The sequence below is a fragment of the Lagenorhynchus albirostris genome, chromosome 6 (genome assembly GCF_949774975.1).
Source record: "Lagenorhynchus albirostris chromosome 6, mLagAlb1.1, whole genome shotgun sequence".
Classification (NCBI taxonomy): domain Eukaryota; kingdom Metazoa; phylum Chordata; class Mammalia; order Artiodactyla; family Delphinidae; genus Lagenorhynchus; species Lagenorhynchus albirostris.
Window position 1 is genome coordinate 37,071,382 of NC_083100.1, and position 16,302 is coordinate 37,087,683.

Genomic DNA, 16,302 nt, shown 5'->3' on the forward strand with positions numbered 1-16,302 from the left:
GATAGATAGATAGATAGATAGATAGATAGATAGATAGATAGATAGATAGATAGATAGATAGATGGGGTTAAACAACTAGCTATTCATTTTTTTAACCCTGTAGCATTTGCTTATTAGCAAAACCAAAATATATATACAATTCAGAAGTATTATCGGATAGAAAATTAAAATCATTCCTGTGCTCCATCTCTTCATGGAATGCTAATAATCTGGGTTACTTAGTGTTATGGGCTGAATTGTGTCCCAAAAGTCATACGTTGCATGGACATATATACACTACCAAATGTAAAATAGATAGCTAGTGGGAAGCAGCCACATAGTACAGGGAGATCAGCTCAGTGCTTTGTGACCACCTAGAGGGGTGGGATAGGGAGGGTGAGAGGGAGAGGCAAGAGGGAGAGGATATGGGAACATATGTGTATGTATAGCTGATTCACTTTGTTATACAGCAGAAACTAACACACCATTGTAAAGCAATTATACTCCAATAAATATGTTAAAAAAAAAAAGAAAAAACAAAATTCATATGTTGAAGCCCTAAACCCCAGTACCTCAAAAGGTGACTATATTTGGAGATTGGACCTTTGAAGTGGTGATTAAGTTAAAATAAGGCAGAGTAGGTTGTAATTCAATCTGACTGTTGTCCTTATAAGAGGAGGAAATTGGACACCCAAAAAGAGAGACACCATGGATGTGTGTGCACAGAGGAAAGACCATGTGAGGACATAGTGAATAGGCAGCCATATATCTGCAAGCCAAGGAAAGAGGGAGGCCTTAGAGAAACCAAACCTGACACCTTGATCTTGCACTCTCCGGCCTCCAGACCTATGAGAGAATTCCTGTTGTTTAAGCCACCCAGTCTGTGGTATTTTGCTATGGCAACACTAGCAAATTAATGTACCTAGTTTGTTTTAGAGATTATTATTTACAAATTGTTCCTAATTTTATTTATTTATTTGCGGTACACAGGCCTCTCACTGTTGTGGCCTCTCCCGTTGCGGAGCACAGGCTCCGGCCGCTCAGGCTCAGTGGCCATGGCTCACGGGCCCTGCTGCTTCACGGCACGTGGGATCTTCCCGGACTGGGGCACGAACCTGTGTCCCCTGCATCGGCAGGCGGATTCTCAACCACTGCGCCACCAGGGAAGCCCTATTTAGAAATTGTTCCTAATTTTAACACTACTGTAGAAAGTTCTTTCTAGCTGGAAGTTCCTTTTAGTAAGGATCTCAGAATTCACTCAATCTTACTTCCTCTTAAATTCTCTGAATCTTAGTGAAGAGGGCAATGGGAAGTATTCATGTAAGTGAAAGATGATGGCCTATTTCCCATTGGTTCCCAGACTTTGCTTTGATCTGCAGAAATTCAGCCTTGATACGAGGAGATTATGTTGTGAAATCTTCATTGGCCAGGACACACATCAAGTCTTTTCCACAGCCTCTGTCTGGAAAAGTTTGAGTGTAAGCTGGCAGTAATATAAGAGCAACCTAGGAGTCCAAGTCCTTTCCTGCCTGCCTCCACCATCTGTCCTCCCTGTGGCAACTGATTTTCCACTTGCAGCAGGCAAAGAGGTTTTGCTATTTATAAATTAAGGTGTTTGTGCTAAAACACCCAGTAAACAAGCAGAAGTAGAAGGAAAGGTTGTACAGTCTTACACAAGTAAGAAGTGAAACATGAAAATTAAATACCTCATGAAGGATGGCTTGGCAAGATGACCCACATCCTATTACAAAAGACATTAAAGAAGTAATTTCATCTATTTGGAAATATCACAACAGGAACATAATGTTGTGTCCTTGTGTACTCCAATTCTTACTTCTGAGCTACCACATTAATTTGTGGGTACCTTTCTACTCTCTCTGATCTTGAAATGTTTACAGAAATTACCAAACTTTTGGCCACCAAGCAATTTGTGAAGTTCCTGTAAAAAAAAAAAAAGAAGAAGAAGAATGAAAATGTGTCGGTAAACACAAGCTGGGTGAGAGTCTTGGTGTAGATTATGTCCCATGTCGTCAATTGGGCACATCATTGGCAGCAGAAGCCTGTGGTAAGAGTCTACACCTGGTGCACTCAGTTGAAGCAGGCCACCTGCCCAGTCCACTGTGACTATCTTGAGAACCACTGCTACAGCACCCATCAAGTAGTTCACTCATCTTTAACTTGCCCAGTGAGGCCTCCCCACTGTTCCATCAGCTAACGCAGCAGGTGCAGTATGTACGCTGTCATCCAGAACATGTCTGGATTTAATGATGCTCCATTTGATGCCAAAGAGGCTTTGTATAAACAGTCGTCCTGCCATGAATGCCTGTCATTGCCAAAAACACATGGCAAGAGAAGAGCATGTTTTACAATGCTTACGGTGCAAAGGGGTGCATGCATGTATTTTAAAACAAACAACAGAGTTAAAGGCATAATTATTGCTATTGCCTCCTTCACATTGGAGTCTCCCATACTGTGAGAAAACAACCAACCTTAATGTGTTACATAAAATCATAGAACTCAAGCCCCTCATTTTACAAATGAGGCCTAAAGACTTTGTTCCATGTCACATGGAAGGTCACGCTGATTTCTTAATATCTGATCAAACATACTTGCTAAAAGTTCACAGGCCCTATGCCTACAATTTCGGATTCAGTGAGCCTGGTTCAGGCCCAGGAATCTGCATTTTAACAAGTGCCCCTGGTGACTACATGCAGGAGAGAGATACTGGGATAATTAAGGGCAAGTCTCGAGCATCCTTTCATTTCATCTGGAAGAACTCATTTCAGCATTTTTTTGTATGGCAGCTCAAGTGGTAAGGAAACTCCCCTAGCTTTGTTTGTCTGAAAAGTCTCTCTCTCTTCTTCATTTCTGGAAGACAAAATTTGCCAGATATTCTTTTTTGGCAGTTTCTTTTTTTTCTTTCAGCAGTCTGAATATATTATTCCACTTTCTCCTGGCCTATAAGGTTTCTGCTAAGAAATCCACTGATACCCTATGAGGGTCCCCTTTTAAGCTTTTCTCTTGTTGCTTTTAAAATTCTGTCTTTGATTTTTGATAGTTTTGCTTTAATGTGTCCCGGAGAAGACCTCTTTGAGTTTTGAGGGGGACCTATAAGCTTCATGAACTTGGATATCCAAATCTCTCCCCAGATTTGGGAAGTTCTCAGCCGTTATTTCCTTAAATAAGCTTTCTTCCCTCTTTACCCTCTCTTCCCCTTCTGGAACTCCAGATTGTTTCTTTTGCTCCACAAATTCACAGGTTGTTTTTTTGTTTGTTTTGTTTTGTTTTGTTTTGATGATATCCCATAGATCACTCCTTCTTCACTCTTTTTCTTTTTCCTTTGTTCTCTTCTGATTAGATAATTACAAAGGTCCTGTCTTCTAATTCATAGATTCTTCATTTTGCTTGACTGTTCTGATGCTGATGCCCTCTGCTGCATTTTTCATTTTCTTCATTCTATACTTTAGCTCCAGAATTCTGGTTTCTTTTTTATGATTTTCTCTTTGTTAAACTTATCATTTTATTCATGTATTGTTTTCCTGATTTTGTTGAATTGTCTGTCTATGTTTTCTTGTAACTCATTGAGCTTCCTTAAGATAGCTATTTTGAATTCTTTATCAGGTAAATCACAGATCTCCATGTCTTTGGAATCAGTTCCTGAAAGATTCCTGTCATCTTTTAGTGGTATCTTGTGTTCTTGATTTTTCATGTTCCTTGAAGTCTTGTGTTTCTGTCTTTGCATTTAAAGTAGCAGAGTCCCTACTCCAGTTTTTACTAACTGCCTTCAAGAGGAAAATATCTCCTATCAAGTCCTGCTAGGGTTTCGGAGGCCTTCGAAACAATTAAAAATTAAATAAACTTTCAATTAAATAACTTATATGACAAACAATGGGTATATATAATCAAAACTCATCACTTCTTAATGATTCTACTACATTTTACTATTACCTATATTCTTGAGGTTAGGTCTAGGATATCTGCATGGTGAAAATACTATAAAATAGTATTCCAGCTTCTAATCCAGTAACATCACATTGGTAGCTTGAAATCAGCCATGATGGTAGTATTTACACCACAGAAATGAGAAAATGCTACAAATCAGGGCTTGATTTATCGTTTTGTTGATCATCCAGACTGAGATCCGGGAAACACTTTCTATAAAAGGTCAGGCAGTATTTTAGGCTTTGCAGGCCGTACAGTCTCTGCCACAACTACTCAATGCTACTGTGATAGAGAGAAAGTGGTCACAGACAAAATGTAAGTGAATAACACAGCTATGTTTCAACATAACTATTTACAAAAACAGGAGCAGCCAGACTGGGCCCATAGGCTGTAGCTTGTCAACCCATGGTCTACACTTAACAAAGTGATAGATAAAATGTTAATGTACATCAAATTTAAAAGAATGCCGTAACATAAGGTAGTCATTAAATTGTACAGGGCACACACAAAAAAAGAGAAAATATTCTTCCAGTATTCTAAAACTATCATCCAATTCAGCAAAAAGTCTGTCATCTCTTTGATAAGCCAATGAACTCCTAACGTACATCATAGCTACTTCACTTTCATCTTACTTGCTGACATAAATAAAAATATCAACAGACATTTATGTTGGAATCACGCTTTTAAAAAAATACGGGTATTTATTCTGAAATAATAAATGTGCCTCCATTTTTTGGTCAGATGTAAAAATAAGGTTTTTAAATTGGTTGACATATAATCAGATTTTTTTCTCATCTTCTTTTCCTTTTCTTCCTTTCTTCCTTTTAAATATTAGGACTTAGAACACTTACCTCGAGTACTTATTTTACTAATTTGCTGCACAAACTAGGATGCTTTGAGCAAGAGGTAACAGAAAACTTAATTCAACCTGTCTTCAGGTTATATAAGACATACATCTAGGGGATTGGGCAGGTTTCAGGGTTAGTATCATCTATGGCTCCGGTTCCCTGCTGTTCTGCCCTCTGGTGTGTGTGGCTTCCTACTTAGGCTGGATTTGAAATGACTGTAGCACTTCTGGTCCATACAACAGCAACCAGAGGAAGATAAGAAAACTCCCAGAAGTGGGAGGAGGCACTTTTCCCATAATCCATAGCAAGTCTCTGCTTCATGTTTATTGGCACAGATTGGGTCATATGACAATTTTTGAACCTACCCCAGGCAAGGTGAATAGGCTTAACCATAGGCCCACCCTGGAACTTGGGTGGGATGAGCTTCCCATAAAACATGTGGACTGAACTTGGCAGGGCTGGACACCTGAACAAAATGGAGGAGGGGGAAAATGAATAAGGAAAAGGTCACTGAAGATAACCCACTACTGTTTATTTCTTATTTAGCTTTTCTGTTAGCTCTTTCTCTGCAGCTTGCATCTCAACTGAAACCTTTAATAGAGAGTTGCTCAAAAAGTTTACAACTTAAAGAAAATGACTGAAAATAGTTTCAGATAGTTAACTGTTAGGGTGTTAATCACAGCAAGCAAAAAACTTGAAAACAAACTAAATGTTTAACAGTGATTGAGGAAATTATGTCATTGAAATGTTATAAATACATTTGACATGGTAACATTTTCATGAAATAGTATATAGAGGAAAAAGCATGTTGTAAAATAGTATTTTAGAATCAAAAAATAAAACAAAGACCACCAGTGTTTTAACAGGAAAAAAAAAAAAAAGAAGCAAACTTATGTTCATTATCTTGGCACACAAGGAAACCTAAGCCAGTGAGGAAATCACTGAGTAGTTTGCTCAGGGGGGAAAGTAGGTGTTAGTGGTACTTATACTTATTAGGCACTGAAAATTATCCTCTGGGAAATAATGGAACAACTCCATCTGTCTGTAAACAGTTGATAACAGTAAGCCCCACTGCTCATTAATAAGCATCTTCAATTAGTTCCAGTAAGGGTCAAAGTTCATAGTCTTTAATCAACTTAATTACTTAGGACCACTTGTGATGAAATGCAGTGTCCAATTTTGGTATCTCCTGGATGAGAGTAAAATTATTTTTATTTCACTATCAACCTGTATCATCAGCATTCGGCCACTAACATTTAAAATAGAGGGAACTGAAATCAGAGAATTGGATACACAGGAGATGAAAGAGTTGAGAAATTGGGAGATGAGATGACAGATTAGCAAGAGCAGGAAGCTACTACCCAGACCCTAGACAGGTGGGACAAAGGGAAATGTGGTGACAGTATAGCCCAAAAGCTAAGGTCGACTGATGGAAACTAAGACCTCCATCATCCTGTCTCACAGAAACTGGAGGAGATGCTCCTCAAGGCAGAGAGAGGGAGATGGAAATACCCTGGCTTCTCCCTTCCTCCTGCCCTCCAGTCTCTCACCAAGGCCACCCATTGGCCAAACCTCAATGAAACCTGGATGATGAGATAATGGGGGAAAACAGGAATTGCTATTTGCCATGGTCATACCATTCTTTATATATAGAGCATAGGAAGTGATGTATTGATATCTGACTGCAAATAGTTCTAAGCCTGGTACAGAGAACCTGCCAATGAACGTGTGAATGTAGGTAAATGTACATTTACAGGGATGCTTCCAGAAGTCCATCTACATGGAAGAATGTTAGTCTTTTTTTTCTAGGTTATGATAGTTTTTTTTTCTATTTAATTGTTCATATTTTCTGATTTTCTTCAATGACTATATATTACTAAAGTTATTTTTTTAAGATTACAAATTATTTTTAGGAATTAAATATTAAAGCGGGAAGTTGTATTGCAAACATTTGGTCAATAAATCACTGCTGCTTTCAAAAAATCTATATTGTTACTCATGCCCACATTGTCCAGAGGGCATGTAGGTACAACCCATCATGAGGAACAGTCACACTCCTTAGAGTGGAATATTTACAAAAACAAACAAATCTTCTTTTTGCTACTATTAGCTGCCTCTTAGAATAAAACATGAATATATTATTGTCCTCACAGATGGACTCCTTACTCTTAGCAAAGCTCCCATCTCCTCCAGGTGTGAGGAGCGGAAGTAAAGAAGTAGTTACGGGAAGATCATCTCATTCTGCCACAGTTTTAATGGTTCAAATATTTTCTTTCTCTGTAAGAGTAAAGTATTAATTGCAGGATTATCACAAGGCTGGCAGTAAGCAATTGCAAGATGCTGATGGATGAAGTTTTAAGTTTAATGTACTTAAAGGTGAAATCTCAGTACACAGGAAGACATAGACAGGGAGTTACACAGCAGCATGTCCAAGCTTCCAAATCCCCAGGAACACCCCAAGATACTGAGGGTGCGAGGGGAGATGGGGTGGAATCCAGAGTGCTCTCCTCTGCCATTCTCACAGTTTTCATAATCTCTTGACGCTGCCTACTGTCTGCAGTTTCTGGCCATCTGCTTGTCTGTCCAGTAGATACTAGTAACTACTAACACCCCCAATACATTCCCAAATGCCTCCAGATAGGTTGAGAAACTGAGTGAACTAAAAGTCAATTTTTGCCTGGCATACTACCTCCCTGGTACAATGCACATCAATCTGGGCTGCCTGTTAAAATCAACAGGGAAACTTTAAAAATGCCAATACCAGGGGCCAAGTCTAGAAACCGTGAGCGGAAGAGTCTTGTGTGGACCTGGAGCATCCACAGTTCTAAATACTAGTCAGGTACAGCCAGGGTTGAGGATCACAACTCAAAACCAGGCACAGATCTACCAAAAGTTATTTCAGAAAGTGCTTCTTAATAAGCATACATACATCTCCCACTGGGAATGACACCACAGGTTCTCTGCCTCTCTTCCCCAAGGAAAAAACTAAATGGAATTTTCCAGTTGTTAACTTTAGACACTTTCAGAAAGCCACATTTGCCTCACTATCACCCTCACTTCCAAAGGAGGATGGAAGGAACCCAGGTCCACTTAGCCTGCTGCCTGGGCCAAAGATCCCAGAGTGGAGTGAAGGGTTCAAGAAGGGTAAACCATTTACTCACTTCTCCACAGGTGTTTTGGCATATTGTAGCTTTATTAATTTTTAGCTCTCAGATAAGACTTGTCCATATTAAAATTTACATGCACAGACACAGACACACACACACACACAGATAAATCGTCTGGGCTTAGCCCAAGTCCTGTTTTGAATAATGGGCCCTTAACTACATCACTTCTCTCATTTTACTAATGGAGAAATTGAGAGAGGTCAATTTGGTTTTCAACGTAAATGTCTCTTCTCCCAAGGAAGAGTCCCAGTTCCCCCATAAGTTACATTAAAGCCCTTGTTCGGTAGTCCCATCAGCCCCTCTATTTCCCCTATCAGACCCCATTCCACACATCTTACAATAGCTTGGGATTGCCCATCAGACTCAAGTCCCTGAGAACAGAGACTGTGCTCTCTTGTTCATCAGTGTATTCCCAGTGCCAGCTACTATATCACATTTTAGGGGAGATAATAGCTCTTCTTTCATTTTCATCAAGTGAATGCCATTTTTGGTATGCATGGAGTCAAATATCCTAATTTCTCTTTTACAAAAACACATTCCACCTTAAGGAACACGATAGGAACATGCATTCCTTCAAAGCCATGTCACTGTCATCACATATAACAACACCTTCAGAATTGACTTGGAGGTTTGGGCCAAGTCTAATAATTAAAAAAAAAAATCCTGACAGATAACTGAGTAAGATTTAAGAATGTAGCTTAAATTGTGTCAGAAAGAATTACCAAGGTTTTTATTTCTAGAAAGAAATATGACATGTGAGGGGAAGTGAGTTGAAAAGTGAGCACAGGCATCAGAGGCAAATTGAAGAGGAGCCCGCTGGCCAGGACACAGGAGAATTTTTAGATGATTACATGCAGTTTTGGCTGTTTGAGAGTGCTTGGAAGAAAATCAGCAGTCTGATTTTCTAAAAAAAGTAGAACTGCAAGATATGAGCCAAGAGTACAAGGCACTAATCTCGAATACCTAGAAATCTACCTAATTTTTCAGTTGAGAATACTGTGGAAGAAGATGTCTAATAAGTTGTATATGTTCAGAATCTCAAACTTTTTCAAATGCTCTCACCTTTCCTTTCACTTTGAAGAAAAGCATTTTCTTATTAAAATATTCTTTCCCAGCTTCCACATCAACTTTCTATAGCCTTGAATGCATGAATATTTGGCTTTTGTTTTCTCATCATTCTTTTAGAAAGACTATGTTGGTTTGCTTTAAACACAGGGTCTCTGCTAGGTGAGCCGTGTCTCTTAAAAAACTTCTTCTTTCACATGAAAATATAAAAGAAAAAGACCCTACTAAGTCTCTTTTCAAACAATTCTGTAGAATTTTTTTTCCTCCTTGTCTTCTTTATCTTGTGAACCCACGTGTTACTACCAGTACCTCCATCTGCCTCTCAAAAATAAAGATCAGGTACATTCACTCCTCTCCTAGGTATTTGGCAAAACTCAGAGATGATCGTCTTTTTCACAAGCTATCTTGTGTTCTCCCACAGGCAGGATGGAAACGCACTTTGTATTTCCCGCTCCCCATCTCACCAGCTGATCTTCCTGTTTGGCCTTCCTGGTGGTGGGAGAGGGTAAGAAGACTAGTTTCTACAAGTGCAACATGTGGTCAGAAAGAAAAGCAGTGTCCACAGAGCAGCAACCCCTTGGTGATACGAAAGACAGGCGACAAAGAGATGCAACAAAGAGAGTTGCATGAGAACAAAAAATAAATTTGAGCACTTGGGCCACCAGGAGACAAGTTGATGGGTTGTGAGCCAAGCTAAATTAGGAACTTAAGAATTAGGAGATAGTAGTGAACATCATACTGTTGGGCTTAGTCTCAATAGTCAACATCAGCATGGTGAGCCAGGTCAGGACAGGTTATTACCAGCTCTGACAACAGAAGTCCTTGTTTAAAGCGAAAAATGGAGATTTCCTGCCTGACCTGGGAATTATGCCCTCATGAGCTTCAGAGTAGTTCTTAGCTGCCTGATACCCAGTGTAGTGGGATCATATTTTAGGAAGTAACTGAAGTTTATACCTCATTTAAAAAAACAAAAATTGTTAAACACACTAGTGATGAGAATATATAAACATTTTAATAAATCTTGCTTCAAGGGAAAAAGCCTATAGCAGACCAATTCAAAGATTCAATAGAGAATTTACAGGAAGAGAATGGCTAGATCAGTGTTTCTCATGCTCAGTACTATGGACACTTTGGACCTGATAATTCTTTATTTGCGGGGTAGGGGAGCAGCATTCCTAGCCTCTACACACTAGATGCCAGTAGAAAACCCCGCTCCCTCCACCAGGCTGTGACAACCAAAAACATTGCCAAATGTTCCCTAGGGGGAAAAAATACCTCTGATCGAGATGCATGGGGTTAGATTACCACTGGTTAGACTCAAATCAAAAAGAAAAGAGTGGTTGGTTAAAGGTTACTAAATTCTTGACAGATATCAACTGGGTATGTAGGTGACTGGGCTCCCAGATTTTTAATCCCATTAAAGTTCCTCAGGAACTAGTTTAAACATTTTATCAGGATTGCTATTTTCTCCCTGAAAGGAGATTGTGAATTACATCACACAAAAGTTCTGTCCCAGATCAGATCCGATTTGGGACAATTTTCTTTTACAACCTCTAGGACACATTTATATTCATGACCCTCTTCCCAAGCATTTAGGCAATAACAATGACAGTTTTTCATATGCTCTGCTCTTGAGGAAAGCGAGATACAGCAAGAAAAAATCAGGTAGACACATTTCTAAATATTATTATTAAATGCCTAGCAGGAGCAATCACAGGAAACTTAAAGAACAAAAGCCAGACCTTCCATTGCAAGAACCAGGCCTTTCGAAAGACCAAACATGTGTGCAACTCAAGGTTTGAGAATCTGGAGCATTCAGAATAGAAAACACACACACACACACACACACACACACACACACATACAGTATTCACACACAGAGGGAAAAAAAGCTCAGAATACAGAGATAACACGGGGAGTTATCTAAAAGAACTCTATTCCTGACCCCAACCAGGGTGAAAACAGATATTGGAGAATGAGTGGTGCATCAAGAGAAACACTTAGCTCCCAGAGCAATGAGGGCAGGTATAAACAGACAGAGGACCTAAGGAAATTGCCCACACCACTCCCACCCCAACCTGTCTTCCTCAGTTCCCCATAGCATGGGGCAGGAAGGCACTATAGAGAGCTGAGAGTGCCAGTGGCCAACTTGTGGAGCGGGAATGTGTCACCTGCTAGCAGAGGGCTAGAGAAGTGACCACCCAAAGTGACGTTTAAATGAGAGTCACAGCTAAATCTTGGAGGAAGCTGCAGCTCCACCAGGAGTCTGGGTTGTCCGAGTTGGCAGGATGAGACCTCATCTATGGGCCATGCTAAAAGAATGAGTGAGTTATATTAGAGGTGGACACTCCAACAGTGGATGCAGCAGGAGCAGAGCGGTGAAAGGGAAGAAAAGGGGCAGGAGAGAGGACAGATCTCTGAAAGTACAAGCCTGTAATATTTTAAACACTTCATGATAAGAACAAAAGAGAGCCCCAGAGTGACAAAACTAGGCAAACTATACTGATTCCTCAGCCTCCTCTCCTGAGAAATTCAGGAAAGCACACCCCCTTAAACACTAGCAACAAAAGACAACTGCAAGTGAATTTCCTATAAGGTTATGATAAGCGGAAAATGAGTAAAGAGCAGAACAATATTGCTGCAAATAATAAAGGCATTCGGAAATTTGTGGATGTCTATTTATTTATTTATTTAGGCTGCGTCAGGTCTTCATTGCGGCGCGCAGGCTTTCTCTAGTTGTGGCTTGCAGGGGCTACTCTTCGTTGTAGTGCGCGGGCTTCTCATTGTGGTGGCTTCTCTTGTTGCAGAGCACGGGCTCTAGGCGCGCGGGCTTCAGTAGCTGTGGCACACGGACTTAGTTGCTCCACAGCATGTGGGATCTTCCCGGACCAGGGCTCGAACCCGCATCCCATGCATTGCAGGCGGATTCTTTTTTTTTGTTTTTTTGTGGTTTTTTTTTTTTTTTGCGGTACGCGGGCCTCTCACTGTTGTGGCCTCTCCCGTTGCGGAGCACAGGCTCCGGACGCGCAGGCTCAGCGGCCATGGCTCACGGGCCCAGCCGCTCCGCGGCATGTGGGATCCTCCCGGACCAGGGCATGAACCCGTGTCCCCTGCATCAGCAGGCAGACTCTCAACCACTGCGCCACCAGGGAAGCCCATGCAGGCGGATTCTTAACCACTGTGCCACCAGGAAGGTCCATATTTAAACCAAGCTAAAAGAATATAAGAAAATTATAGAAGCAATAAAAGAACAGCATAAATCAAAATTTAAAAAATCTCAGAAATGAGGTGATTGAGCAAAAGAGAGCTGACAAAGGAGAAAAATTAGAACTCATAATAAGGCATGTCGGGAATTAAGACAAACTAGAAAGAACACAAGAGCAAATCATAATGCCGTAAAAGAAATAAGAGATTAAAAGGGGGCTTCCCTGGTGGCGCAGTGGTTGAGAGTCCGCCTGCCAGTGCAGGGGACACGGGTTCGTGCTCTGATCTGGGAAGATCCCACATGCCGCAGAGCGGCTGGGCCCGTGAGCCATGGCCGCTGAGCCTGCGCGTCCAGAGCCTGTGCTCCGCAACGGGAGAGGCCACAACAGTGAGAGGCCCGTGTACCGAAAAAAAAAAAAAAAAAAAGAGAGATTAAAAGGAAGAAAAACTTTAAAATTATAAAGATTTGAGAGAAGCAATCAATATAGTAGATAGGCAAAGAAGCTTCAGCATACATAGGAGTCACCAAACAATGTGTAATTCAATGATGCTTTCTGAAATATAAGAAAACTTGAATCTACATATTTAAAGGACATTTTGCATACTTGGAAAAGAAATCAAATCAGGCAGTCAACATCAAAACATTGCCTAGTAAAACTACTGAGCATTTTAAAAAGAAAAGGGAGGGGATCCAGGCAAACAGACCAAGTCACTTATAAGGGGAAAAAAACAGATTGATATTACACTTTACAACAGCAATGTTTTACACCAGAAGACAACTGAGTAATATATCTACGTTGCTCAAGTGAAGAAAATGTGAGCCAAGTATTTTATGTCCATGCAAACTGGCCTTTAAGTATAAACACCACACACACACACAAAAAAAAACTGTTGTGAACATGTAAGAATAGGATATTATTCCCATCAGCACTTCCTGAGAACTCTTTTAGAAAATAAGCTTTTCTAGAATCTGGAAAGGCACTGGCAAGAAGAATGTTCCTGATCATTGAATATATATTTACCTGTAGAACTGAATTTTGTTTAATTTTTGTATGACGGTTTCATAAACTGCTACTTTACTAAATTCTTTTTGTTTAGAGTAGTTTTTCACTATTTCTTTTGGGAATCAAGCTATATAATAATATTATCCACAAATAAAGATAGTTTTACTTTTTTTTTTTTTTTTTTTGCGGTACGCGGGCCTCTCACTGTTGTGGCCTCTCCCGTTGCGGAGCACAGGCTCCGGACGCGCAGGCTCAGCGGCCGTGGCTCATGGGCCCAGCCGCTCCGTGGCATGTGGGATCTTCTCGGACCGGGTCACGAACGCGCGTCCCCTGCATCGGCAGGCGGACTCTCAACCACTGTGCCACCAGGGAAGCCCTTACTTCTTCATTTCAATTCTTATACCTCTAATTACTTTATCTTGTCTAAATTCATTGCCTATTGTTACAAATATGTTGTGGAAATGTTTGCCTTCCTGGCCATTTTAGCAAGAAATTCTCTAATGCTTGCTCATTTGGTAAAAATGGCTTTAGGTGGAGATATATATACATACATTCTTTTAGATATATATAAAAGACATTCTTTTAAATATATATATATATTCTTGTTTAGAAAGTATCCATTTTTTATTTTAATGAACTAGTGTTGAATCTTGCCAAATTATTTTTCTGCATATATGGAGTTGATCATATGATTTTTATCTTTATTCCTATTAAAATGATAGATTACATTAGCTGATTTTCTAATGTCAAGACTTTACATTGCAAGAAAACTTTATATGGTCATAATGTAATATTTTATTAATGAGCTGTTAGATTCTTTTTTCTAACATTTTATTTAGAACATTTTAATTGATGGTCATAATGAGATTGACTGGTAGCTTTATTTTTTTGGTGCAAATTTTGTCAGATTTGGAGATCAATTTACTTCATAAAAAGAATTCAGAAGGTTTTTTCTTTTCTCAAACCATGCTCTGGAATAGTTTAAATACTACTAGGATTAGGATTAACTGATCTTTAAAGTTTTAGTACATTTGCGTGAAACCATCTGGCCTTTACAGTGGAGTGCTGTTTGATTTTTCTATTTCTTCTATGTTAATTGATCTATTTATAGATTCTATACCTATTGGTGAATTGTATTATACCAGAAAATTACTTATTTCAAATTTATTTGCAGAGTTGTGAAAAGTAGTCTTTTATAATTTTTAAAGGTTTCTCTCTTCTGAACATCCATCTCATGATTTCTAATTTTGTATATCTAAGTTTCCTCTTTTCTTTGTTAGTTTGACCAGTGTTTTTTCTATTTTGTTGATTTTTTCCCCAAAGAAGCAGTTTTTTTTTACTTATTCATTAGTTCACTCTTTTTGTTTTATTTTGTGTTCTAACTCATTATTTTCTATTTTTATCTTTATTAATTTATTCCTTCTGTTTCTCTATTTCCTTTGTAACTCTTTCTCTAGATTTTTGTGTAAGGTATATGATTCTTTTGCTTTTATTTTATTGCCATAGCTATTTAATGCCTTTTGTACTCCTGTTCTGATATATTAATAGCTATAGAACCACATTCTGAAGATCTAACCTAATATAAATATTACAAACACACATGGGGGACTGGCTGAATTGAGTTACATTCATACCACTATGCAGCCATGAAAATAAATGAGTTAAATTTATAAAGGTTGCCTGGCAGAAATTTCTATAAATATTTGTTTAGTGAGAAAAGCAAGATGTAAAGAAGACTCCATCATTTTCTTTAAAACAATGACAAGTCTTTAAATACACACTAGAATATGATTACATATCCATGGAAAGAAATGGAAGAATAAATACATCAGTTATTTGGGGGGAGGAGGGAGATCACGTGAAGATAAGAATACACACAGAAAAATGTTTTTAAAATATGACCAATAAAAATAACATGCTCACATTTAAGATAATTATAAATATATGAAAATAAATATAAAGAGAAACAAAAAGATGATCACTAAAATGTTAAATCCCGATACCTCAAAATGGTGTGATTTTAGGTGTTTTTAACTTTCTTCTTTATACATATTTTTTTATACATATTTTTTAAGAAGAGAATGACAAAATATTTTTGTGATATGGGCAAAATCTCTCAGAATTATTTTCATCTGAACTGATCCTCATTTCTACCAATATATATTTATATATTTTCCATTATCTCTATCTTATTTTTTATATAGATTAAAAATCTCTCAAAGAGAAGCTAATTTTCTATCCGACTTGACAAGGGCTTATAGCTTTGCAGAAAGTGGTGAGAGTGAATTTTTTTCCTTTTTTGTCAGAAACACCATGAAGATTTAGGAGGTGATTTAATAATGATATTTATTTTTAAATGAATATTATACAGGAATGAGTAATCCTTCCATTCATTTAAAAAATGTTTAGAAATGTATTAGAGTTTCATGAAAACTGGAATCCCACAATTTTAGAGCAGTATGGTAAAATTACAAAGGATTCAGAGAAGCATCGAAAAGATCACTAAAGGAGCGGGCTTCCCTGGTGGCGCAGTGGTTAAGAACCTGTCTGCCAACGCCGGGGACATGGGTTTGAGCCCTGGTCCAGAAAGATCCCACATGCTGCAGAGCAGCTAAGCCCGTGCGCCACAGCTACTGATCCTGCGCTCTAGAGCCCACGAGCCACAACTACTGAGCCCGTGTGCCACAACTACTGAAGCCCACGTGCCTAGAGCCCATGCTCCGCAACAAGAGAAGCCACTGCAGTGAGAAGCCCGCGCACTGCAATGAAGACTAGCCCCTGCTTGCCACAACTAGAGAAAGCCCACGTGCAGCAATGAAGACCCAACACAGCCAAAAATAAATAAATAAAATAAATAAATTTATTAAAAAAACAAAGATCATTGAAGGATCTGAAAAATAAAATGTATGGGGCAAAGTTAAAGGAAAGTATTGTTCAGCAAAGTAGTTGAAGAGAAACTGAGTAGTCCTTTTCACATCTATAAGAGCCTCTTCTACAGAAGAAGGGGGCCAGCTGGTTCCAATCTCTATTAATGATGTAACCAGAAGGGGGAAGATGGAGGAGGAAATTGCAGCAGATGAGACATGGGCTGAC